At 43.9% G+C, this 27212-nt stretch overlaps 2 long non-coding RNA genes across 10 annotated transcripts in view; both read left to right on the top strand.

Moving 5' to 3' along the window:
* LOC118146718 (uncharacterized) overlaps nt 1-11076 on the top strand; it is a 136524-nt gene extending 125448 nt beyond the window's left edge. For 5 of the 9 annotated variants that reach the window (XR_013525442.1, XR_013525443.1, XR_013525444.1 and 2 more), the window contains 6 exons: nt 213-3361; nt 4168-4283; nt 4955-5279; nt 6477-6652; nt 6753-6794; nt 10163-11029. This is a non-coding gene — a long non-coding RNA (uncharacterized LOC118146718). Of the gene's footprint in view, nt 1-212; nt 3362-4167; nt 4284-4954; nt 5280-6476; nt 6653-6752; nt 6795-10162 lie in introns of all 9 variants that reach the window. The other 4 variants (XR_013525445.1, XR_013525439.1, XR_013525440.1 and 1 more) reach the window with 4 other exon arrangements.
* Nucleotides 11077-11112: 36 nt separating this feature from the next.
* Nucleotides 11113-24520, top strand: LOC118146717 (uncharacterized). The gene is made up of 3 exons (XR_008475868.2): nt 11113-12087; nt 13214-13409; nt 17155-24520. It is a non-coding gene; the product is annotated as an uncharacterized LOC118146717 (long non-coding RNA).
* The last annotated feature ends 2692 nt before the right edge of the window (nt 24521-27212 follow it).

The raw sequence follows: 27212 nt of genomic DNA, 5'->3' as shown, positions 1-27212 counted from the left end.
TCATATAAATGTGTATATGTATGTATCTGTCACTCTGTCCACATCTACAAAGGCATGAAGCTCCAGATGTACATTAAAAAAACAGCCAATCCACTCCCTCAAGGCCTGGCATTCTCCTGGGAGAGAAGTGCTGGCAATATCAGGTAGCGAAAGAACAGGGGAAAGGTGTCTTCCACTTGTTAAGTAAGGTGAATTTCTTTTTTCTTTTCTAGATGGAGTCTTGCTCTGTCACCCAGGCTGGAGTACACTGGTGCCATCTTGGCTCACTGCAACCTCTGCCTCCTGGATTCAAGTGATTCTCCTGCCTCAGCCTCCTGAGTAACTGGGATTACAGGCACCTGCCACCACACCCAGATTATTTTTGTATTTTTAGTAGAAACAGGGTTTCTAGTCTCGGACTCCTGACCTCAGGTCATCCACCCACCTTGGCGTCCCAAAGTGCTGGGATTACAGGCATGAGCCATGGTGCCTGACCAAGAAAGCTGAACTTTACAAAGAAGAGACAGAAACCTGGGGAGAGAGATGAAGACCCATAAGTTAGAGAAGGTGGGGCCAGGGGCTATCAGTGGATGCTGAAGGTCCATGTCCCCCTTCTTTCTTTTAGTAGTAAAGCTCTTTAGGGGACAAGTCACCTGAGGACAAGGCTGGCCAGCCCATGTCCTAGAAGATGGATCTGAGCAGATGTGATGCGTGCAAATCCCCAATCACCTCATTTAGAAAGGAGGATGCCCACCCTTCACTCTGTTTGTTCCAGATCCTAGGAAGTGGCTGTGGTGCTGGGCATGGGGGCAGCTTCACCAGGAGTGCCAGTGGATGTCTGCAGTTAACAGCAGAGGACAGCGTGGGGTCCTGGGCAGGTGCAAGCATGAGCATAAACAGTGTCAGCAAACCAGGGGTGCTAGAATGAGCAGATGGCCCAGCCCACTGTGCAATCCACCTCCTGCCCACCTTCACCCACTTGGAGGGACAGGGTTCTCTGCAGCCAGCTGGGGCATTAGTCTCACGAGCAGGTAGCACCTGCCCCATGCCTTCCCTGGGAGAGGGTGTCATGAGAGGCCCACCTGGCTCTTCCTTGGGATTCTTGAATCTATATATATATATAGAGAGAGAGAGAGAGAGAGAGATGGAGTCTTGCTCTGTTGCCCGGGCTGGAATGCAGTGGCACGATCTCAGCTCACTGAAACCTATGCCTCCTGGGATCAAGTGATTCTCCTGCCTCAGCCTCCTGAGTAGCTGGGACTACAGGTGCACGCCACCACACCTGGCTAATTTTTTTTTGTATTTTTAGTAGAGACGGGGTTTTAGGGTTTCACCATGTTGGCCAGTCTTGTCTTGAACTCCTCACCTCAGATGATCCGCCTGCCTTGGCCTCCCAAAATGCTGGGATTACAGGTGTGAACCACTGCACCCGGTAGAATCCACATTTTCTAAGGAGCCGGGGAGGCGGCTGTTTTCAGAGACAAGCCTTCCCGTGACATAATAGGTTGTCTTGTTTATGAGCCTCCTCCTGCCCTTGGCAGCCTTGCCTTCAGCCTTGCCATCCTTGGCCAGCAGCCTAGTAGCAGGCTGGGCAGGGCTCACAGATGGGCAGCTTTCATTCCAGCTTCCTGTGTGGATGAAGCCCACGTCCCTAGGGGGTCAAGTGACAAAGTGAGTGCAAATGAGCCCCGGTGCCCTAGCCCAGCCACTGACCTCGATATAACAGTAAGCAGAGAAGTCATCTCTCTATTTTTAACCACAGTATTTGTGGACCTCTGTTTTGTAGAAGCTTAGCCCGTATCCTGCACACTGTCAGATGCTTTGTGGAGTCAGTGGCCTTTGACCTTGAGAAGCGTACAGTGGGCGGCATGGGGGGAAATCAGTGTAGAAAGAAATTTTCTGGTGGCACCTTCATGGGACTCCTCACAACTCCAAAATACTTAGGAACCTTCTATGCTCAGAAGAGGACACAAATGGCTGTTAGAAATTCCTTGCAATGTTGCAATGATGGTTCCAGTTGCTTCACTGTTTCCCAAGGGGGTAAGTGCCCTTATTAGTTTCTGAGGAGAAAAACATACCTCCAGGATATTACCTTACTCTGAGATCTGCTTTTGTGCCTGGTAATTGAAGGAGTCCCAGCACGTATCAGAATGATTAAGGTTTGTGGGAAGGAGTTTGTTTTTTTTTTTTTTTTAGTATTGGGCTCTTGGGTGGTACTATTGAAGTAACATTCTGTGCTGATTTCTTAGCAGAAATATCCAAAGGAACAACAACCACGTCTTTGTCAACTTTGAGATGGAGTCTCACTCTGTCACCAGGCTGGAGTGCAGTGGTGCGATCTCGGCTCACTGCAACCTCTGCCTCCTGGGTTCAAGTTGTTTTCACGCCTCAGCCTCCAGAGTCGCTGGGACTATAGTGCATGCCACCATGCCCAGCTAATTTTTGTATTTTTAGTAGAGACAGGGTTTTACCATGTTGGCCAGGCTGGCCTCAATCTCTTCACCTCATGATCTGCCTCTCTCAGCCTCCCAAAGTGCTGGGATTACAGGCATGAGCCATCACTCCCAGCTTTTCTGCAGTATTTTCAATATAACACATTGATAATGTAGAGTAGATATTTTAAGCAGTCAGCAAATATATTCCATGTCTAGCCTGCAGTAGGAAGTTTTCCTAGCCCCTGTAAAGCATGCAAAAATGATTATGTCCATGTCCCTGTCCTTGGTGCGCTTAGAGTCTGCTTAGAAATAATTCCAGTTAAAATAAAACATGGCAGCTTCGACCAGAGGTTTATGGTAAAGATATTGCCAGTTATATAAACTTAGGATTAGAATCTTCTCAATGGAGCAAAGACCAGACTTTCCTGCTTTGGAGAACAACATGGTATTCTATTGTAAGTAGATGCTGCTTGTAGATATTTTTCATGCTTGGGGAATAAAAATAATTTCTCCTCATTTGGTTACCATCCATTGATAGTAGCAGCTAACTTCGGAGGAGGACTGGGCCCAGATAAGATTAATCCTGATGTAGCAGCCTGTTAAACCAGGTATTTATCAAAGTGTTTTATGGGGGCCATAGTTCATTATTTTCTCCTTCTCTGTACTACAGGGAACATTAGCTTTCTGAGTAGGTCATTTTGGAAGTAGTCCCTGTGATAGGACTACGGCTTTATGGATTGCCTCCAGTGACATTGGCTGTTGCATGCTCTCCATTTAGAAATAAAGAAGCCTGTGGCCTCATATCCAATTCATAGAATTCCAGGCTGCTGCCTAACTTCTGCATAATAGGAACACCTTGCTGCCAGGAGCCGTTTCTCTAAGCAGGCCACTTTTGAAGTTGCTTATTGATTGAACAGTTAGTTATGGCAGCATAAAACCTGACCATGGTAAGCATTTTCTCTTTCTGTCATTTGAGCCCTTGGAGGAAGAAGAGTATTCAGTATATTGAGAGAAATTTATGCATTATCTTGAAGGGGATGGGGGAAAATGAGGAAAGCAGTATTGATCGCTTCCCATAACTTTCCCATACTCTTGGAGAACGTTTCACAGACCATTAAACTCAGTAAGCTTTAGGTGACTGATGGAAAGAAGAATGAGGGGCAGTAGGTGTGAGTTTTATCTTTTAAATCGCGATTTGACTTTACTAGGCAGTGAAAGGGAATATGATTAATCGACTATTTCATAAAGAAAGCAACCTGCATCATCAGTGATGCATTGCTATCTAATTCCGCTGCGATACGCAAATCAGAAATGATGACCAATGCTTCAAGCCTCTTTTTTTTTCAAATGCTGTGGTTCTCAGGTATAAAATATATATGCCTTCAAAATAATAGCCATTCCTTTATGTCCACACATGTGTACATATTCACAAACACCTCTGCAAGTTACTCATAAAAATAGAACTTCGTGGCATTGCTAATTTGGGGAAATCAAGACTCTACCTATAAAAGTGATTTCTTGGAGGCAGAACTTTAGAATGAAGAGAAAAAAATATTCCACAACTTGAGTGCTCCTTCCGGGTTGGAGCAATTTTTTATTTTTATTTTGAAGTAATTCCTTCTTAAAAAGTTGATCTCAAGGGTTTTTTTTTTTTTTTTTTGTGTGTGTAGTATCAGAGATGAAGGAGATGGTTCTTTCACTTAAAAAATACATAAATAAACATGTAGGTGAAGTTGTTTTCTTTTTCCTTTAGGGAAGTGACAATTGACAGAATCACCTGAAAGCGCCTTTGCTACATCACTGATCTTCCCCTTAAATCCCTTCCTCTGGGATTCTTCCCCATCTCAGACGGAAACCCCATCTTTCCAGGTGTGTGGGCCACTGACGGTGGAGTTGCGACTTTCCGTTTTCCTATAGACCCCATTTCTAATACAACTGCCAGTGCTGTCAGCATCGCGTCACAGTGTGCTCAGAATCTGACTGCCTCTCACCACCTCGATCCATGGCACCCTGTGCCGCACCTGCGTGGAGCTGCAACGGTCTCTTCCTTGATGCTCATGAAGCCCTCTCAGCACTCTGCTTGCTTCTATCCCTTCCGCCCCTCCTCTCAGGTCATCTCGCCCTTGGTCACGGGGTGTTGGTGCCCTCCTGTCTCACTCCTATGTGGGCTGCAGGGCCTCAAAGGGCTGGTGTCCTCTGAAGGCTCCAGTCTCTCCTCTGATTCTTGCACTGTGGCTCATGTTCCCCTGCCACACTGGTGTCCTTGCTTTTCTTTGAGAACCCAGACAGTTTTCTGCCTCAGGGCCTTTGCACAGGCTGTTCTTGTTGCCTGGTCTGTTCTCTTCCTTGATGTCCACATGGCCCCATCTCTTATCTCCTTCCATTTGTTGCTTAAGTGTGACTTTCAGGGAGGCCTTTCATGGCCATTCTGTTTAAAGTTGCACCTACCTCTTTCCATTCCTCTTTTCTCCTTTATTTTTCTCTGCAGCATTTTGGACCATACAACATGCCTTATGCTTTCTTTTTTTTTCTTTTTCCAGATGGAGTATTGCTCTGTCACCAGCTTGGAGTGCAGGATGCGATCTTGGCTGACTGCCAGGCTCAAGTCGTTCTTCTGCCTCAGCCTCCTGAGTGTCTGGGACTACAGGCGCATGCCACCATGTCCAGCTAATTTTTGTATCTTTAGTAGAGACAGGGTTTCACCATGTTGGCCAGGATGGCCTTGATCTCTTGACCTCCTGATCCACCCGCCTTGGCCTCCCAAAGTGCTGGGATTACAGGCATGAGCCACTGCGCCTGGCTGCCTTACACTTTCTTGTCTGATTCTTGTCTGTATTGCTCATCTAGACTGCAAACTCCAAAAAGGTAGGTGATTTTGTTTCATCCATTTCTGTAGCCCAGTCCTGGCCCATGGTAGGCAGCTGATCACATTTGTTAAATGAACGCCTAATGAAGTAACTAGAATTTGGGGGGAGCCCTAGCACAGCTCCAGAGGAAGATTTTTAAAAATATTTCTCTCTGTTACCCAGGCTGGAGTACAGTGGCACAATCTTGGCTCACTGCAACCTCTGCCTCCCAGGTTAGGTGATTTTCCCACCTTAGGCTCCCAAGTAACTGGGATTACAGGTGTGCACCATCATGCCTGGCTAATTTTGTATTTTTAGTAGAGATAGGGTTTTGCCATGTTGGCCAGGCTGGTCTCAAACTCCTGACCTCAAGTGATCCACCCACTTTGGCCTCCCAAAGTGCTGGGATTACAGACTTGAGCCACTGTGCTGGGCCCAGAGGGAGATTTTTTTAAGGCCCTGGAAGATAAATGGAGAGAGACTAGAGGAAAGAAAAAATCCATTAACAAATGATACTTGTAGCCAAGACTTTACACCCTTTTTATTTTTATTTTTATTTTTATTTTTGGGTCTTTTTGGTAATAAGCCTCCAGCCTTATCGCCTACTTTATTTTATCTTATTTGTGCTCTTCTTCGATATTCACATGGCCCTATCTCTCATCTCCTTCCTGTTGTTGCTCAAATGTAACTCTTTCAGGGAGACCTTCCATGACCATTCTGTTTAAAGTTGCACCCACCTCTTTCTATTCCTATTTTTTAGAGATAGAGGTCTGGGGTCTCACTGTTTTCCAGGCTGGTCGTGAACTCTCAGTCTCAAGTGACCCTCCCACCTTAGCCTCCCATCATTGTCTACTTTAAATGGTGGAAAAGTAACAATCTTCTGGTTAATATTTCAAAATGATGTCCTAATTATGTATGTATATGTTTACCTCTGTTTCATGCATACGTTTATACCTATCAAGATTAAAACTGAATTGCTATCTAAGTACCAGGTGATAATCTGGCATTCAAATAGGAGCATTGGGATGAGTTAATTGAAATGTCTGAATAATTTTTTCTCTTATCAGTATCGTTTTTGAATGAAACAGAATATATATGGATGGTGGGCCTACTTTACCCACAGGCATGGGGCTGCAAAGTGACTAATTAACTCTCTGAGCTGATTAAAGAATTTTAAAGTAAGCTGCTTGATTGTCACCAAGTGTCTTTTTTTTAGAAACCTGAAAATGTCTCTTATACTTCAAAATGAAAACCAAAGTCCCTTAGCATTTTTAACCTCAAATGAATAAAACACAGACCACATTGACGCCAAAAGAGGATGTGAAGATCACAGAGGGAAAAGATAAATGACACCTTTGCACAACAGGCGGCCAGCAGAGCCCTATCCTCATGGTCTGTTGCATGCTCTCTATTGTCCTTGAGGACTCTCATGTGATTAAAAAAAAGATTTGAGAGTATTTGGAAGTTATATATATATTTTATTGCACTTTAGGTTCTCGGGTACATGTGCAGATCATGCAGGATTGCTGCATAGGTACGTACATGGCAATGTGATTTGCTGCCTCCATCTGCGCATCACCTATATCTGGCATTTCTCCCCATGTTATCCCTCCTTGGCCTCCCCACCCCCTGCTGTCCCTCCTGTAGTCCCCCATAATGGACCCCAGCGTGTGATGCTCCCCTCCCTGTGTCCATGTGTTCACATTGTTCAACACCCACCTATGAGTGAGAATTTGTGGTGTTTGATTTTCTGTTCTGGTATCAGTTTGCTGAGAATGATGATTTCCAGATTCATCCACATCCTGCAAAGGACACGAACTCATCATTATTTATGGCTGCATAGTATTCCATGGTGTATATGTGCCACATTTTCCTTGTCCAGTCTATCATCAATGGGCATTTGGGTTAGTTCCAGGTCTTTGCTATTGTAAACAGTGGTGCAATGAACATATGTGTGCATATGTCTTTATAATAGAATGATTAATAATCATTTGGATATATACCCAGTAATGGGATTGCTGGGTCAAATGGAATTTCTATTTCTAGGTCCTTGAGGAATTGCCACACTGTCTTCCACAATGTTTGAACTAATTTACACTCCCAAAAACAGTGTAAAAGTGTTCCTATTTCTCCACATCCTTTCCAGCATCTGTTGTCTCCAGATTTTTTGATGTTCACCATTCTAACTGGCGTGAGATGATACCTCAATGTGGTTTTGATTTGCATCTCTCTAATGACCGGTGATGATAACCTTTTTTTCATATGTTTGTTGGCCTCATATATGTCTTCTTTTGAAAAGTGTCTGCTCATATCTGTCACCCACTTTTGAATGGGGTTGTTTTTTTTCTTGTAAATCTATTTTGGTTCTTTGTAGATTCTGGATATTAGCCCTTTGTCAGAGGGGTAGATTGCAAAAATTTTTTCCCATTCTGTTGGTTGCCAGTTCACTCTAATGATTGTTTCTTTTGCTGTACAGAGCTCTGGAGTTTAATTAGATCCCATTTGTCTATTTTGGCTTTTGTTGCCAATGCTCTTGGTGTTTTAGTCATGAAGCCCTTGCCTATGCCTATGTCCTGAATGGTTTTGCCTAGGTTTTCTTCTAGGATTTTTATAATGTTAGGTCTTATGTTTAAGTCTTTAATCCATCTGGAGTTAATTTTAGTGTAAGGTGTCAGGAAGGGGTCCAGTTTCTGCTTCCTACACATGGCTAAGTGGTTTTCCCAACACCATTTATTAAACAGTGATTCCTTTCCCCATTGTTTGTTTTTGTCAGGTTTATCAAAGATCAGATGGTTGCATATGTGTGGCGTTGCCTCTGAGGCCTCTGTTCTGTTCCATTTGTCTACATGTCTATTTTTGTACCAGTACCATGCTATTTTGATTACTGTGGCCTTGTAGTATAGTTTGAAGTCAGATAGCATGATGCCTCCAGCTTTGTTCTTTTTGCTTAAGAATGTCTTGGCTTTGCAGGCTCTCTTTCGGTTCTGTAAGAAGTTCAAGGTGGTTTTTTCCAGTTCTGTGAAGAGGGTCATAGGAAGCTTGATGGGGATAGCATCGACTCTATAAATTACTTTAGGCAGTATGGCCATTTTCACAAAATTGATTCTTCCTAACCATGAGCATGGAATGTTTTTCCATCTGTTTGTGTTCTCTCTTATTTCCTTGAGCAGTGGTTTGTAGTTCTCCTTGAAGAGGTCCTTTACATCCTTTGTTGGTTGTATTCCTAGGTATTGTATTCTCTTTGTAGCAATAGTGAATGGGAGTTTGCCCTTGATTTGGTTTTTAGTCTGCTATTAGTGTATAGGAATGCCTATGATTTTTGCACACTGATTTTGTATCCTAAGACTTTGCTGAAGTTGCTTATCAGTTTGAGGAGATTTTGGGCTGAGATGATGGAGTCTTCTAAATATATAATTATGTTGTCTGCAAATACAGACAATTTGAGTTCCTCCTTTCCTAACTAAATATCCTTTATTTCTTTACTTGCCTGATTGCTCTGGCTAGAACTCCAAATACTATATTGAATAGGAGTGGTGAGAGAGGGCATTCTTGCCTATTGCCAGATTTCAAAGGGAATGCTTCCAGTTTTTGCCCATTCAATATGATATTGGCTGTGGGTTTGTCATAAATATTGAGATATGTTCTGTCTATACCTAGTTTATTGAGAGTTTTTAGCATAAAGGGCTGTTGAATATTGTCAAAGGCCTTCTCTGCATTTATTGAGATAATCATGTGGTTTTTGTCTTTGGTTCTGTTTATGTGGTGGATTACATTTATAGACTTGTGTATGTTGAATCAGCTTCGCATCCCAGGATGAAGTCTACTTGATCATGATGGATAAGCTTTTTTTTTTTTTTTTTTTGAGATGGAGTTTCGCTCTTGTTACCCAGGCTGGAGTGCAATGGTGCGATCTTGGCTCACCGCAACCTCCGTCTCCTGGGTTCAGGCAATTCTCCTGCCTTAGCCTCCCAAAGTGCTGGGATTACAGGCTTGAGCCACCGCGCCCGGCCGATAGATAAGTTTTTTGATGTGCTGTTGCAATCAGTTTGCCAGTATTTTATTGGAGATTTTTGTATCTATGTTCATCATGGATATTGGCCTGAAGTTTTTAAAGGAAGGAAAAAATAATCTGCCAGATGATCAATGAAAAATTCTTTCTTTACAACAAAGTTTTACAATTACACTTGTAGTTTACTTATGTTTCCTTATTTGTTTAATTTTTTGATATAGTATAACATAAATAATTACCAGTAAGTAGCCAATCAAAATTCTGGATTATACTTTTGGGGAGAACTAGCAAATGAAAACATTGCAGTACAATTGGAAATACTGGATGGTATTCCCAAGTGATTGAGTTTTTGGAAATAAATGTATTATAGTAGACATGGAAATTAATTCTTTCTCTCAATCAATTACCAGAATGGACAGGAAAGGACAGCTTAGTGATTAACATGGCATTCAGCATTAGGGAATTGATTAGGGTCTAGAGAGGTGTAGGACTCAAAGGAACAGTAGCTCTTTGTTTTTTTTATGAATTTTTAAAATGAAGTTGTAAAAATTTATTTTGAAATTTCAGGTAACATAAAATAGGGTGTAACATTTTTGTGCTTATCTGGAGTATATGGGTTTAAAAATTTGAGAATTGTGGATATCTTGAATATAAATTGGCAAACTCGATATTAGTGGGAAGAATTGCTGACTTCTTTTGGCTGGAAAGAAGGGAGTAATAAAGAAAGCAATGATGACGTCCCAGTTGCAAATTTTTCCAATAATCTATTGCTGCCTAATAAAGTATTTTCAAATTTAGTGACGGCAAAATACAACCATTTTATAGGCTTATAGTATTCTGCGAGTTAGGATTCAGACAGTATATTACTGACATGATTTGTTTTTGCTTCACAGAATCTGGGACCTCAGGTGACCTGTCAGCTAAAGGGTGCGATGTGACTTCTTCGTGTGGTTTTGGACTTCCTCACAACATGGTGGCCTTGAGATGGTTGGAATTCTTACAGGGTGTCTCAGGGCTCAAAGCATGAGAGCTCCAGTAAACAAAAGGAAAGCTTTATGGCCTTGACGGCTCAGCTTCTGAAGCTACGCAGCATCATTTTTGGTATCTCAAATGGGATCTTGGAAGGGTGATGTGTGAATTTTGTATGTGAAAGAAATTTCAATAATTTGTTGCCAGAAGATGGTCTATGGTGGTTTTTGTATGTGAAAGAAATTTCAATAATTTGTTACCAGAAAATGGTCTGTGGTGGTTTTTTAACTGAAAATTATTTGTCACTCTTGCCATTAGGCAATGGCGTCCATGCTTCTTTCTCTTGACTCTAGGTGAGCTTGTGACTGCCTCAAACAAGAGTGTAATGGAGAAAAAAAGTATAACAGAAATTCCTCACTGAGAAAGTTATTTCCTATTCCTAGTTTTCTGAGAGTTTTTAATCATCAGTGGATATCAAAATTTATCAATTCTTTTCACACATGTGTTAATATAATCAGTTTTTTTGCAGTTTAGTCTATGAATATAGTAAATTATATTCTGGATTTTTAAATTTCAAACCAATTTTCATTCTTAGGATAAATATCACTTGGTGGTGGTGGTCATGGATATTTTTCTTTTCATATCTTGCTGGCTTCGGTTTGCTAATATTTTGTTAATGATTTTTATGGTTATTGTTTATGGTCTATAGTTTTTTTTTTCTTCTTATATATCTGTTTCATTTTAGTATCAGAGTCTCATATAAGGAGTTTGGAAGTGATGTTTAATTTTTTATTTTCTGAACAAATATGTAGAATTTTTATTATTTCATTATCACATTTTTAGGGGACTTCACCAGTGAAGTCAACTGGGCTCGGAGTTTTCTTTGTAAGATGTTAAGCTATAAATTCAATTTCTTTAATTTTGATAGAATTTTTGAGGTTATTTATGTTTGATTGAGCTTCGGTAGCTTATGTCTTTCAAGGAATTTTCCCATTTCGTGTATGTTGTGGGACTTACGTTATCTGTAGTAACATCCTTTTTCTCAGGCCTGCTGTCAGCAATTTGTTATTTCTCTCCCTCTGTCTCTCTCATCAGTCTGGCTAGAGATTTATTACTTTTATTGAGGTTTTAAAGAATGAGCTTCTGGTTTCATTGACTTTTCTCTGATGTTTTCCTATTTCATTAATTACTCTCAATTATTTTCTCCCTTCTGCTTTCTCTGGGTTTACTTTGCTATTTGTTCCTAGTTTCTTGAAGTGAAAGCTTAGATCATTGATTTGAGATCTTCTTTTGTTATGCTAGTACTGAATTCTATAAATTTCCCTCTAAGAACTCATTCAGTTGTCCTCCACCAATTTTGATATGTTTGTATTTTTAATTAATGAAAAATATCTTCTAATTTCCCTTGTGATCCCCTCCTTGATTCATGGGTTATTCAGAAGGAAGCTTTTTAACTTTGAAATATTTGGGAATGTTTCAAATATCTTTCTGTTATTTACCTAGGTATTCTGGTATTTTTCCTGTTGATCCACTCTGTCCTGCTTTAGTTATTATGGATGTTTGATGGCTTCTGTGGAAAATAATGAAATAATCCCCCAGTCAGAAGGATTCTGAGCTTTCCTAACAGTGAAAATTACCTGGTGCTGGATCTTTCCGAGTGCTCGCCAAGGCAGACTGTTGAGGAAGAAGCACACTCTGTTGGGGTCCAGCAGATCTTGGCTCTGGTCAGCCCTTGCTTAGTCAAATGTGACCTTGGCTAAAGACCTTAGTAGAATCTGTGTTTTCTTGTCTGTGAAGTGGACGTCGTAATTCCTGCTTCATGATGTCACAGAGTTTTCGTAAAGATCAAGTAAGCTAATTAAACTCTCCTGATGAATTACTGAGCGTGTAAAATGGAAGATGTTATTATTCTTGGCAGACATTTTCTACATGTAAAATTATTTGTTGTGCTATCCTTCACTAGAATTCTGTTTGACTATTTAAACAGATTTTTCTAAAGATCTGACTTTATAATATAGATGATAAAGTATCAGATTAAAGATAGCACTCATCTCATTAACTTCTAATAACCAGATTTATAACTAAGAGGAGTGTGATTACATAGAAGAGTTACCTGCTTGAATGAGAAATTGGGTATAATTTTATAGATGTTTTAGTTAATAAACAAACCAAACATCTTTAAAAAAAATCCACACTGAGTAAAAGGTGGGTCAAACAGCCCTTTTCTGGGATTTCTGAAATTCACTTTCCTAATCCTGCTAGCTCCTCTGTTACCCTCAATAGGAGGGTTAGTTCTTTGTGTCTCACTGGGTCATGCTGCGCTCTGTTTAGCCAAGTTGAATCAGGTAAGTTTTAATGTTTGACATTTAGACTTTAAATAAAAGAGAAAGCCAGAACAAAGGAAAACGGTTGTGTTCCCTGTCCTTGTGCCTTGTCCTGCTGTCAGCAATTCAGTGGCTTTAGAAGTCTTCGGGGCCAAGTGTCCTTGAAAAGTAATATTTTTAATTCTTAGCAGTGAGACTCTGGGGGAACTCTCTCCGGAGGAATCCTTGCTTATACCATCTGCTCAGCTGTTATATAAGGTTTGCTGTAGTAAACTAGAACAAGTTTCAAGCTTTTCCCGTGACAAAAAATTTAAAAAAAGTTAACCACGGCCTGCTTGCTTGAAAGGTCAATGCATCTTTAATGTACTTTATTCATTCAACAAACAGCTGGCAGTGTCATATGTGCTGATCGCGGAATAAGAGGGAATTTGAGAGTCAAAGCTTCTGCCCACACATGAAGGATTCATTCCAGCTGGGAAAGCACTTAATATACAGGGAAACAGAGCAGGTCATCTCAAACAGTAAGATGTGCTTTGAAGGACACAGGCTGTCCTACTGAGCAGGGGTAGGAGAACTTCAGCTTGGGGTGAATCAGGCCTGAGCCTGTTTCTGATTTGCATATCCTCAACGGTGGCTTCCATACTGTTACAGAAAAGGCGTCCCCACCCAGACCCCAACAGAGGGTTCGTGGATCTCTCTCAAGAAAGAATTCAAGGCGAGTCCAGAGTGCAAAGCAAAAGCAAGTTTATTAAGAAAGCACAGTGGTGAGAGGACAGCTACTCCATAGCCAGCATAGGACGTTTCTGAGAGCAAGAGGAGGAGTGCGTCCACCCCCGGTACCATGCTGGTATGTATGGGGAGAGATGTGTTCTGCTACGGGGGTTTGTGATACAGTACTAATTTATTTTCTTCTTTCTTTCTTTCTTTCTTTCTTTCTTTCTTTCTTTCTTTCTTTCTTTCTTTCTTTTTCTTTCTTCTTTCTTACTTTCTTCTTTTCCTTCATTCCTTCATTCTTTCCTTCCTTTCCTTCCTTCCTTCCCTCCCTCCCTCCTTCCTTCCCTCCCTCCTCCCTGTCTCTTTCTTTCTCTCCCTTTGCCTCCCTCCCTTCCTTCCCTCTTTCTTTTCCTTTCTTTCTTTTTTTCTTTTCCTTCCTTCCTTCTTTCCTTCCTTTTCTTCCTTCCTTCCCCCTCCCTCCTTCCTTCCCTCCCTTCTTTCCCTCCCTCTTTCTTTCCCTCCCTCTTTCTTTCCCCTCCCTCCCTCCCTCCCTCCCTCCCTCCCTTCCTTCCTTCCTTCCTCTTTCTTTTTCTCTTTCTCTTTCTTTCTCTCTTGCTTTCCTTTTTTCTTTTTTTGCCTTCTTTCTTGTCCTGTTGCCCAGGTTGGAGTGACGTGGTGTGATGTCAGCTCACTGCAACCTCCGCCTCCTGGGTTCAGGCTATTTTCCTGCCTCAGCCTCCTGAGTAGCTGGGACTACAGGCATGTGCCTCCATGCCCAGCTATTTTTTGTATTTTTAGTAGAGGCAGGGTTTCGCCATGTTAGCCAGGCTGGGCTCGAACTCCTGACCTCAGGTGATCTGCCTGCCTTGGCCTCCCAAAGTGCTGGGATTACAGGTATGAGCCATTGGGCCCGACCTTATCACCTAAATATTTAGTCTTTACAGATAATGTGTGCCAATCTCTGGTCAAAAGGCTGACAGAGAAGGAAGGGTCATGGGAAAGCCAGCGTGAAAAAGATAAACCAGCAATTGGGGATGATTTTCATTATATTGCGTATTTTCCCTTTGCTTGGACAAGGCTTAGTGCCTTTGCTCTCTGCAGAACAGGAGGGGTGAATGTGAGCCACAACAAGCTGGAGCTGCGTAGGTTAGAGTCTGCATCCCTGGCTCTGTCCTTACAGGAAGGAATTTCTCCTCCTGCCTCTTAGTCCCAATTAATTCATCTGGAAATTCTGAGGGTTGGATTTGACAGTCTTAAAGGTCCATGCGAACCCTGATGTTCTCTAAGCCGGTGTTTTGTATTTTCAATCATGGGTTGCCACCAACAATTGTCTTCAGTCTTAAATAGGTAGAATGAAACAGAATGAGCTGCTTGGAGAGTGTTCATGACTGTATCCTATTCATCACTGTTTAAGAACTAAGTCGAGCCGGGCGCCGTGGCTCATGCCTGTAATCCCAGCACTTTGGGAGGCCGAGGCAGGTGGATCACGAGGTCAAGAGATCGAGACCATCCTGGTCAACATGGTGAAACCCCATCTCTACTAAAAATACAAAAAATTAGCTGGGCATGGTGGCACGTGCCTGTAATCCCAGCTACTCAGGAGGCTGAGGCAGGAGAATTGCCTGAACCCAGGAGGTGGAAGTTGCGGTGAGCCGAGATTGCGCCATTGCACTCCAGCCTGGGTAACAAGAGCAAAACTCTGTCTCAAAAAAAAAATAAAGAACTAAGTCACAGCCAAGAATACAGAATGTTATCATTTTTAACTGACAAAAAGCACTAAATTATGCAAGGGAATTGCACTTTTTCATCACAGTCCCCAGCTGGAATGAATCAGACACCCCCAGCCTTGTACCCTTCTCAATTTCTGCTTCTGGTTCTCACATTGCCATTACTTCTGGAAATCAATATTCTTTAATGGCTTCTAATGTTTTCCATCTTCAATTAAATGGTCCTGTGTTAATTCACATTTTCACTGAAATGTGAATCTTCTGCGTATTCATTCTAAATCCGTGAACTTTAATTGTTATGCTGAGCTCTCAGATCCAGGTCATTATTTACTTTAGCTGAATCCTATTTTTAGTTTGCACAGTTGGAAAATAAAAAAGGTAGCTTCCTACCTTAAGATCGCAATTGAAACTGAAGTGTCCATGTCAAAGCTGATGTGAAGCGGGAATAGTGCTAGACTACATTTCCTTTCTCCAGTATGCCCACGATAGCCGGCCAAGAGGCACGTGTCACCATCAAGCAATTACTATTCTTTTATCATTAAAATATAGATGTGCCCGGCAAGCTGGAACATTGTGCATATGCACATGATGAATTTCATTTGCGTGCTTTATAGATTAGTCAAAGAATTCTTCTGATAACGGACGAGTGATTTTTTTTCAGGAGAGGACCTGAAAACATCCAGAACACCTCCTTTTTTTTAGTAGAGGCGGGGTTTCACCATGTTAGCCAGGCTAGTCTCAGGTAAACTGAGGGTCTGTGGGCACTGAAAGTGTCAGAAACGTTGGAACCAGAACGACTCCAGCTTGAACAGGGGCTGGGAGAAATGAAGCTGAGACCTGCTGGGCTGTGTCCCCAGGACATCAGGCATTCTTACAGGATGAGACAGGAGGTTGGCACAAGATACAGGCCACAAAGATCCCATTGATAAAACAGGATGCAATAAAGAAGCCAGGTGGCTGGGTGCGGTGGCTCAAGCCTGTAATCCCAGCACTTTAGGGAGGCAGGTGGATCACGAGGTCAAGAGATCGAGACCATCCTGGTCAACATGGTGAAACCCCCATCTCTACTAAAAATACAAAAAGTTACCTGGGCGTGGTGGTGCGTGCCTGTAATCCCAGCTACTCAGGAGGCTGAGGCAGGAGAGCCAAGGTGAGCCATTGCACTCCAGCCTGGGTAACAAGAGCGAAACTCCGTCTCAAAAAAAAAAAAAAAAAGCCAGCCAAGATCCACCAAAACCAAGAGGCAAAAAAAGCAGCCTTAGGTCATCCTCACTGCTCATTATTTGCTAATTGTAATTCATCAGCTGCTAAAAGACACTCCCACCAGCACTAGGCCAGTTTGTCAATGCCACAGCAGTATCCAGAAGCCACTCTATATGTTCCAAAAGGAGGAGCAACCCTCAGTTCTGGGAATTCCCCACCCTTTTCCCAGAAAACTCATAAATAATCCACCCTTTCTTTAGCATATGATCAAAAACAACCATAAAAATAGCCGACCAGCAGGCCTTGGGGCTGCTCTGCTTAGGGAGTCGCCATTTATTTTTTAAATTCCTTTACTTACTTTTTTTTTTTTTTTGAGATGGAGTTTCAGTTTTGTTGCCCAGGCTGGAGTACAATGGCATGATCTTGGCTCACTGCAACCTTTGCCTCCTGGGTTCAAGTGAGTCTCCTGCCTCAGCCTCCCGAGTAACTGGGATTACAGGCATGTGCCACCATGCCTGGGTAATTTTGTATTTTTAGTAGAGATGACGTTTTCATTATGTTGATCAGGCTGGTCTTGAACTCCCAGCCTCAGGTGGTCTGCCCCGTTCGGCCTCCCAAAGTGCTAAGATTACAGACGTGAGCCACCTCGCCTGGCCTATTCCTTCACTTTATTAATAAACTTGCTTTCATTTTACTCTGTGGATTCCCTCCAAATTCTTTCTTGCATGAGATCTGACAACCCTGTCCTGGGGTCTGGATTGAGTAACAGAATTACTTGGAAGTGGAAACTCAGCAGGTCTCCCATGAAGATCCAGCTTGCTGGGGATTGATCCCATTTATCTTGGCACTTGATCCTGACCTTCTCTTGTCCTCAGAGGGATCCCATGTGTGGAGTTCTAATTAGGGAAAAAGGTGGGCAGTGAGGGACTGTGTTCACTTCTCTTCCAGGGTCCACAGGGGGCGTGATTTCAAAGGCAGAAACTTCCCAGCGCCATGCCTCCATCCGCCTCCGCATCCGGGAACCTACAGTTCTTGGTCTAACTTTCCTAGGGCGCCAGGGCTAAGTTAAATTCCAGGTGAGCTTCCTTTGTTCAGAAAGCCCAGCAAAAGGAGGTGTTCTGTTGTGGGCCCCAGCAGCCAATCTGGAATCAAAGTCAAAGATCAATCACTCCAGAGGACGTTTAAAAGAACTCCTCTCATTGGACAGAAACAGGAATGGGGCGGGAATAACTTCAAAGTTAAAACTCCCCCGCACCTTACCCGTGCGGATTTCCCTCTCTGGGATCGCCTCCCCAACACCGTGGGAGCTCCCTGTACTTCTCCGTCTCCCTCTGCCTAATAATTCACTCTCTGCAGAACTCTTTGGGTTCAATATTTACTTCACCAGTAAGCTCCCCACAGCGCCAGGGCCTCTTCCCCATTCCTGGAGCCAGGAAGCCCAAGAACCTTGGACACATCGGAAAAGAATGGGATGGAAGCTGAGTGCGTCTCCCTCCGGATCTGGGAACTGGGAGCATCTTCGGGACCCCTCTCTGCTCTCCCCTGCGTCATGCAACCCGGTTATTTCTTGAGCAGCGGGAAGCAAGGAGAGAAAGCAGAGAGGCTTTAGGTCTGCCTTTCTTTAATGCCCAGGACATATGGCCCTCCTGCAAAGATAGCGTACATAATTCACAAGCTCCCTGCTCACCATCAAGCACCTCCATTTATCAGACACCCGGGCTGAAAGAAGAATGCAAGTTAAGCTTCCTGCTGCCTTGTTGTTCTCAATCAGCTGAGTTCCGTTCTATGAAATCCTCAGCAAGCCTTTGTCTCCCAGCAGTTGGCTCCTCTTCTACTGACCCTGCCTATTGTCTCCTTGCAATGTATTTTCCTGCTTTCTCTAATAAATCTGCCTTTCTCTACCAACGACTGTCTTTTTGTTTTTGTTTTTGAGACGGAGTCTCTGTCTTCCAGACTGGAAGGCAGTGGTGTAATCTCATCTCCCTGCAACCTCTGTCTCTTGTGTTCAAGTGATTCTCCTGCCTCAGCCTCCTGAGTAGCTGGGATTACAGGCGCCCACCACCACGTCCGACTAAGTTTTGTATTTTTAGTAGAGACAGGGTTTCACCCTGTTAGCCACGCTGGTCTCGAACTCCTGACCTCAGGTGATCTGCCTGCCTTGGCCTCCCACAGTATTGGATTGCACGCTTGAGCCACTGCGCCCGGGTATCCTACAACTGTCTTGGTAAATTCTTTTACTCTGGCGCCACCAGGCCCAAAGAGTCGTTGCTCCCCGTGACCCCATGCTCTTCAGTTTCCTCTTGGTTTTGTCGTCTTAGGGAGAAGTCAGGAGAAAGGTCGGCTCTGACTGGGTTGAGTTGACAGATTTTTGCCTTTAGCTTCCAAAGATGATGATAAGAACCCAAAGGGAGAGTCACCCGCGGTATAACACTGAGAACCCTGGACTGAGGTCAGAAGTCTCTGCAGAGCTTTCTTTACCAATGTTAAGATGTAATGACCATTTTGAAAGTGAATAATTGTTATTAAAAGAGAAGTGATATCCTCATTCTTCTATTTGGTTTTCCTTCACTACTGTTGTTAATGGCAAATAGAAGCTTCTTGAATATTCGTGAAGTTGAAAAAAAATCAGGCTCTGAATCATTATTTGGTAAGATCTTGAAAGACTGAAAACACATTTGTCTGAATATCATTTGGGAAATAATTATTTGTTTTCTTGGAGAAATTATGTTCCAAAGTTGATCTTCAACTGTAGTTAAACGTTTGAGTGCGTGTTTGCAGGTACACTTTGTATACAGCTTCCCATGTAGGTATCCAGGGAATAGTTCTGTGAAATCTGATATTCATATCCCAGCGTATTTGTTGAAGTTGTAACGCAGACACGCAGATGGCTGTTATTAGGCATTCTACTATATTTTGTAAGTTTTAGTTGGAAAGAAATGTTGAAGAAAGCATGTGTCTTAGGAGGAGTGTTATAATTGTAACTATGACACCCATGGCACCCTGAGAAGACAAAAGAGATCACAGGCCCTCTTGTCTTACCAGTTAGGACACCTTTTCAGCAACAAAACACCCCGGGGAAAATGTGGCAGGGAGCCATGTTCTCTTATCGCTTCCCTCCCTGACATCCTCAGCTCTCTCTGGTTCCTGGAGCCACACCTGCTACCAGTCCCTGCTCTCTCCAGAGATCCTTTCCACAAGTTGTTTCTTTTATTTGGAGCCTCTGTCGTATTTTCTTTTTTTTTTTGAGATGGAGTCTTGCTCTGTCATCCAGGCTGAAGTGCAGTGGAGTGGTCTCGGCTCACTGCAGCCTCCACCTCCTGGGTTCAAGTGATTCTCCTGCTTCAGCCTCCCAAGTAACTGAGACTACAGGTATGCACTCTCACTCCTGGCTAATTTTTTGTATTTTTAGTAGAGATGGGGTTTCACGGTGTTAGCCAGGCTGGTCTCAATCTCCTGACCTTGTAATCTGCCTGCCTTGGCTTCCCAAAGTGCTGAGATTACAGGCATGAGCCACCATGCCTGGCCCTCCTCTGTCATATTTTCTACTTAACTCTTACCGTACCCATCTCCACTCCAGCACCTGCCTCACAGAAATCTTTGCTGACCTTCCCTTGTCAAATATCCCTATTACAGTTTCTCAGAGCCCGAGCAACTGTCCTTTAAAAGTGCCAACCATAATAGTTGACGTTTAGATGTGCATGTGCGGAATTTGGCAGAATCATCAGTGCACTGGGCTTTTTGTTGGATGTATATTTGTGTGTGTCTGACTTTGTTTCTCCAACGTTGGGTGTTTCGCCAAAAGGTTGAGAGCAGAGGGCAGCTCTATTCCAGCTTCAGAAGGAAGGTCATGTTTCCAGGATGCAAACATCAGATAAACCACCTCTTCCTGTCTCCCAAGACTTAAAATTTTTGTCTCTGCACTACCTCTTCCTAAGAGATGTATTTCCTGGGTAACAGGGAGGTTTAACCCAAGACATTACATTCATGGGCATTCAAATTCTCTCTATATATTTTTCACAATCAAGACTATCAAGCCAGGCATGGTGATCTGTAATGCTGGCACTTTGGGAGGCCGAGGTGGGTGGATTACCTGATGTCAGGAGTTGGAGACCAGTTTGACTAACCTGGTGAAACCCTGTCTATAAAAAAAATACAAAAGTTAGCCAGGTGTGGTGGCAAGTGTCTGTAGTCCCAGCTACTCAGGAGGGTGAGGGAGGAGAATCACTTGAACCCAGGAGTCGGACGTTGCAGTGAGCCAAGATTGTGCCATTGCACTCCAGCCTGGGAGGTCTTAAAAAAAAAAAAAGGAAAACAAAAGCAAAGTGATGCCTGTGAGCTTCTCACCTCTACCCACCCCTCCTCACAGCCAGGGTTTCTGCATTTCCCTGCATTCCCTTTGCTTTCAGCCTGGCCCAGTGCCTTGTGTTTTATTGACCCTACTGGTCAGGATCCACCTCCAGAGAGATGACTGAAGGTGTTTATCCACTTCAAATATAAAGACTATTATGGCGATATGGGTTGGACTTGTGTCTCCGCCCAGATCTCAAGTGGAACTGTAATCCCTAATGTTGGGGGAGGGGCCTGATGGAAGGTGATTAGTTCGTGGGGGTGGATCTCCCCTTGCTGTTCTCGTGATAGTGAGTGAGATCTGGTTGTTTAAAAGTGAGTGTTGCCCCGCCTCCTTTGTGCTCTTCCTCTAGCTCTGGCCACGTGAAGATGTGCCTGCTTCCTCTATGCCTTTCACAGCTGTGGTTGTAAGTTTCCTGTATAGCCTGCTTCCTGTACCGCCTGCAGAACTGTGAGTCAATTAAACATCTTTTCCTTATAAAATACCCAGTCTTAGGTAGCTCTCTATAGCAAGTGAGAACAGACTGATACAAACAGGATGGCAACTTCTCAGGAGCCCCAGTCCCCGAACAGCTCATCCTAAGAGCTAAAGGAATATTTGTTCAGTCAATGAATCAATTAATGCATAAAATAAATGACGTTACTTTTTCATTTGACACTCTTAAAATTATACAGGTTAAAAAACAATAAAACCCCCAAACAGCAAAGAATAGACCCACAGACACATAGAAGCCATCCCTAATAGAAATTCTCTTTCACTTGCAAACCCCGCTGGGGTGTCTTTAAGCTGCTTTCCTCCCCTTCCTCAGTGTACTCCTGGATGCTTGCATCTGTGGTTTTTGGGAAGGAATGTGGATTTTGGCTATGGTGTCTCTGCAATGTATTTATAACCTTGGGTCATGCGTCTTGTTTGTGGATTACCTGCCCATAGAATTTCTATTACCTGTTTTAGTTTTAAGCCAAGCTCAGTAGAGACAATACTCTCTTTAGGGTAAAAACAATTTTAGAAACTCACAGAGAAAATACATTAAAGAAAGATTCCTTTGATCTGCTTTGTGGCAGGTGAAATGGGCAGCCCTTGTCAGCTCCAGGAAGTGAATCCTGGAACCTGGCACAGGTGTGAAAGCGTTCTGTAGCCCTTCCCCCACCAGGGGAAGAGAGGACTACAGACTGGGGAGTGTTCTATGCTAACAATTAAGTGAATTACTTGCTGGCTCATCTCTAACTTTAATTACTTTCTCTTCCTCAACTTTGCAATTAGCTGATGTTGTTACAAATTTTTGTCACATACTTAATCTTTATATAGCATTTTTGGCCAGAGTGCAGTTCAAGTCTGGAGCTACTCTGACGTCTTTATCCTGTGGTGAGGCTGTCAGAGTGGTAGTCTCTAAAAAGGCACACACTTGCAAGGACTCACTCAGCTTGGACGAGAGCAGGTGAGGAGTATTTTTGGTGCTCCCAGCCCCTCTCATTCCTGGCAGGAGCACAGTGCCCTGTGTCCGCATTTTGCTCTTAGCCTTCTCTATCACTTCTAATTTATGCAGCATTGATCTTGCACCAAACGCTTTGTGAAAACTGTCGTTCATCCTCTGCAGATGTGCAGATCCGATTATTCTACCCAGTTAACAGATGATGTAACGGAGTCTCAGAAAAGTTATGTAATTTAGCTAATTAAAGGAAAAGCCAGAATTTCACGCCCAGTTGTCTTGTCCCCAAGTTGTATTTCCACGACTTGTTGCCTGTGAGGTTGCACTGTCTGCTGTACTTCCGTGTTCAGCATTGTGGATGTTGGAAAAAGGAAGAGACACACATTTCAGAGGGCAGCGTGAGAAGCCAGGGTCCTGAGCGGGGAATTTGCAAGACCCTCTGGGATTCTGTGGGCTGCCTGGTGAAAGAGGAAGTAGGGAACTGGACTCCCCAAGTTTTAAATTTAAGGAAGTTGGGAGGAGTGGGTGAGGTCTGTGAAGTGTATGGCCACATTCAGTGATGCCAAGTATGGACGATGTCCTCATTTGAGGGATTTAAGTATGTTGTTTCAGATGCAAGAATGACACCCAAGGGCCTGCAGTCATCGGGCTTGTGAACCTCAAATATCCGAGACAGGTCTCAGTTCATTTAGAAAGTTAATTTTGCCAAGGTTGAGGATGTGCATCCTTGACACAGCCACGGGAGGTCCTGACGATGTGTGCCCAAGGTGGTCACGACCCAGCTTGATTTTATATGTTTTAGGGAGACATGAGACATCAGTCAAAATATGTAAGATGGCCATTGGTTCGGTTGGGAAAGGTGGGAAAACTTGAAGTGGAGAAGGGGCTTTCAGGTCGGGTAGGTAAGGGACAAATAATTGCATTCTTCGGAGTTTCTGATTAGCCTCTCCAAAGGAGACAATCAGATACGCATTTATCTCAGTGAGCAGAGGGGTGACTTTGAATAGAACGGGAGGCAGTTGGCCCTGAGCAGCTCCCAGCTGGACCTTTCCCTTTAGCTTAGTGATGGAGGGGAACCCCAAGATTTATTTTCCCCTCACAGGGTGTACATATTTAGTTAAAAAATCAGAGCAAATAGGTAGAATTCAGTTACTTATGCTCAGGCAACAATCTAAGCCAGAATTGGGCTACCTAAAATCGTCTCTACCTGAATCCATAAAACCACTTCCCGATGTGTGGATGAGGACACAGGGACTCAGAATGATGAAGGACACTGCTCAGATTTACTTAGAAAGTGGAGAAGCCGGAGTGGAATCTGGTGCTGTTTGATTCCACATTCCAAGGTCTTCCCGGGAACTTGTTTTCCTTCCATACAGGTGTGCCGCACAGCCAGCTGGAGGCTCTCAGGGAGTGGGCCGCTGCTTAGCAGGCTACTCAGTATGAGCCCTGGATCAGTAGGGCCCTCTGGTCCGGGTAGCAATATATTATATAAAATGCCCTGGGGTGGCCAGCCATGGTGGCTCATGCCTGTAATCCTAGCACTTTGGGAGGCCAAGGCAGGTGGATCATGAGGTCAAGAGTTTGAGACCAGCCTGGTCAATACAGGTGAAACCCTGTCTCTACTAAAAATATAAAAATTAGCCAGGCACGGTGGCACGTGCCTGTAATTCTAGCTATGCGGGAGGCAGGAGAATTGGTTGAACCTGGGAGGAGGAGGCTGCAGTGAGCCAAGATGCGCCACTGTCTTTAGCCTGGGCTACAGAGCAAGACTCCACCTTAAAAAAAAAAAAAAAAATGCCTTGGGGCATCTTTCACTCTGGTTCTTAGGATGGATGAATACTCCCTACTGTTCTCTGTGCCTGATCACAGACAGAACACTATGAAAGCCACCTGGTGGATGCTGGCAACACTCGCCAGTTTTAAGCCTTTTAAAAACTACCGAAATGTGTAAAGAACAGGGCAGTGGCTACTCATGCATCTGCCACCGGGGCTCCCTGATTCTTCACATTTCACCACGTTTCCTTCATCGCTGCAATTTTTGCTAAACAGTAAGTACCGTACTGCATACTTTGAGCGTGGTTGCCAGAAAGTTAGGGGCATTACTAGGTTGGTGCAAAAGTAATTGCAATTTTTGCCGTGACATTTAATGAGAAAAATTGTAGTAACTTTTGCACCAACCTAATAGTAACCACGGAATTATTATCACACTTACCCATCAACAGGAATTCCCTCACAGGCTGACCACCCAGGTGCCGAACGGAGCAGCCTCTGCAGTGCCCCCTGTCTGGACCCTTTTCATAGTGTTCTATTTTGATCTGGTCTGTCTGTGGTAATCTGGTTCTTCCTTCCATGTCCCTTTAGCCACATGTGCTCTTCCCACTCAGTAATAGCCCGCATTGGCTGTTGCTTACTGAACAGTTTATACGCCAGACTTTGGACTCAGCTCTGTGTTCATTGTATAGGTTAATCTCCACAGCAACCCTAAAAGGTGGATTTTGTTATAATTCCCACTTTATATATGAAAACCTGAGGATGGTATGGGCACTGGATGATGAGTTTTTTTTTTTTTTTTTTTTTTTTTTTTTTTTAAGATAGAGTCTCGCCCTGTTGCCCAGGCTGGAGTGCAATGGCATGATCTTGGCTCACTGCAACCTCCACCTCTTGGGCTCAAGCGATTCTCCTGCCTCAGCCTCCCAAGTAGCTGGGATTATAGGTACCCACCACCATGCCCGGCTAGTTTTTGTATTTTTAGTAGAGACAGGGTTTCACCATGTTGGCCAGGCTGCTCTCAAACTCCTGACCTCGTGATCTGCTTGCCTCAGCCTCCCGAAGCGCTGAGATTACAGGTGTGAGCCACCACGCCTGGCCAGCAAATTTCTGTGAATGAATTTCTCTGGATAGCTGTATGGCTGTATGGTTGTTGTTACAACTCTTTGTTTTCCTAGTCAGAGCGTGGCATATTGGCTTTCTGATCATGGACTCTGCCCTTTTGTTTATTCAGTCAATGATGAAAGTCCATTTTCATGGAATAGAAATCAAGTCAAGATGCTTCTTGTTTGAGGTGCAAAAACCCTTCCCATATCTCAGCACTGAGACATTCTCAGGCGGTTGGCAGCTGGGAATAGCTGGGGGAGGTGACAATCGCATCACAAGCCTCAAATGATGGAGTTCTATTTTGGACGAGACCAGGTATTCCTGTCTAAAGAGATGAACTAAAGCCCGTTTCCTCTCGGGACCAGCTTTGAAAGTGCGTGACCTGTGCAGTTCGGTTTAGTTTTTTGTGGTCACCCTATCGAAGTTCTTCCTTTGCTCTTTGACTCTGCATTCTGTTGGTGCCCTTCTATGGAGCAATGGATCATGTGATGCGGTTGGTGCCCAGCGGGTGCACCATCCTCCCTCCCCCAGGGCAGATGCTCCCCTGCCCACTCTACCACCCCACTCTGGTGCCCTTGGGCCAGGGCATGGGAGGTAATGGTCAGGTGCGTCTACCTCTGCAAGGAGTTGTGAGCTGCGCTTCATGGGCACCTGGGTACCTGTGTGAGTCTGCACTCCCCCCATGGAGATTCCTGGGCCCCCAGGACAGTGATACTAAATAGGAAATAAGCACAGGACGTGTAGAGAGAGACTGCAGAGCAAAGAACAAATGTTCCCTGGCTTACGAATGACAGACCCTATCTTTCCATTTTGCACTTGGGTCCTCTTCTGATGCCCAAGCAGACTGAGTCGACTGACATTTCAATTGCTCCGAGATGCCAACTTGCACCTGCCGTAGTCCACTCAGGCTGCTGTGACAAAATACTGTGCACTGGGCACATCATAAGCAACAGATTTATTTCTCTCACTTCTGGAGGCTGGGAAGTCCAAGATCAAGGTACCAGCAGAGGAGGTGTCCAATGAAGGCTGCCTTGCTGCAATCTCACCTGGCAGAAGAGATAGAAGGGCCAGGCAGCCCGCAGCCTGACTGCAGCATCAGAGCCAGGGCAGTGACAGCTGGTTTAGAAGCTTGCATTCAGGCACCCGGGAGTCCAGAGCTCCACGTGGTAGAGACAGAGAATGGTAGAAGCAGAGTTCTTACTCTGTCCTGCCTCCTAAATCACCTCCCTCAAGGAGATTCTGCACCTCTGGGAAGGAGGTGATTTAGGCAGAAGAACAGAGTGAGAACTCCTAATCATAGCACCTCTTATGTTCTAGGGACTCTCTGAAATACTGATTAGGTTCATGCTTAACCCAGGACTGGGCCTTTTTTCAGAAGAAGGAAGCCAGGGCATGTTATGGTTATTGTCCAAGGAACAGAGTGACAGACCTCAGATTTGGGCCCTGGGAGCCTAACTCCTAAACCTTACAGCTTCTCAAGCAGTTCCCTCAGCTAAGCGGTGACTCTAATGAGAAGCTGGTGGGAGCCAGCGCTCTACGCTGGACCCTCTCTTCAGGCTTCAAGCCCCTGGGCATTTTGCCTGATGGTAGCTGCGGCATCCACAAACACTGCTGAGAATTGTATTGATTCCCCTGTCACAGGAGACTCTAGTGTGCTCACTGGTTTTCGTTAGTGTGTGAAGTTTGATCTTTTCTTCTTCTGTAGTTGTGTGTTAGGGGTATATGCTCATTGAGAAGAGCAGTTTTTCTCTCTGGAACCTGCAGGGAGATGCCAAGGCAGGAAGAGGCACTTCACACCAAGTGGAGACTTCTTAGTTGCCCAAAACATTCTTTATTTCAGCCCCTGGTGTGATGAATGATATTGAGGAAGCGGGGAAGGAGACATTTCTTAAACTCTCTTTGCAAATATTTCCCAGCAGGATCATTCCCTTAAGAGTTGTAGAAATAGGTGTAAAGCCAATCAGTGTTCCCCTAGAAAGTTCTTTGCCAATTTAGTTGTTTGTCTCTGCTTCTATTTCCAAACATTGGGAGGTAGTCAGATACTTGACTAAAGGAATTCTATGGTTTGTCAGACTCCTTTAAGGATTTTCAGATGGAAATATATACATTTTTTCAAGCAATGTGGCCAAGGGAGAATATCCATGCAGATGTATCCATCTGCCTTTGCACTGTTCAGCTGCAGGAATAGAATATGTAGATTGTGCAACCTTCGTGCCAAACTGAATGGTCAAATGGGCTGGTGGCAACTGTAAATTTCTTTCTGCCTTTGCTCTCCACCTTAATTGTTTAGGAAAATACTGCTCAAAGCATGAATGCTCCATGCCTTGTTTTTCAACACGGATCAATTAGGGCTAATCT

Source organism: Callithrix jacchus, chromosome 13, assembly GCF_049354715.1.
Source record: "Callithrix jacchus isolate 240 chromosome 13, calJac240_pri, whole genome shotgun sequence".
Taxonomy (NCBI): Eukaryota; Metazoa; Chordata; class Mammalia; order Primates; family Cebidae; genus Callithrix; species Callithrix jacchus.
This window is presented reverse-complemented; position numbering and strand designations above follow the sequence as displayed.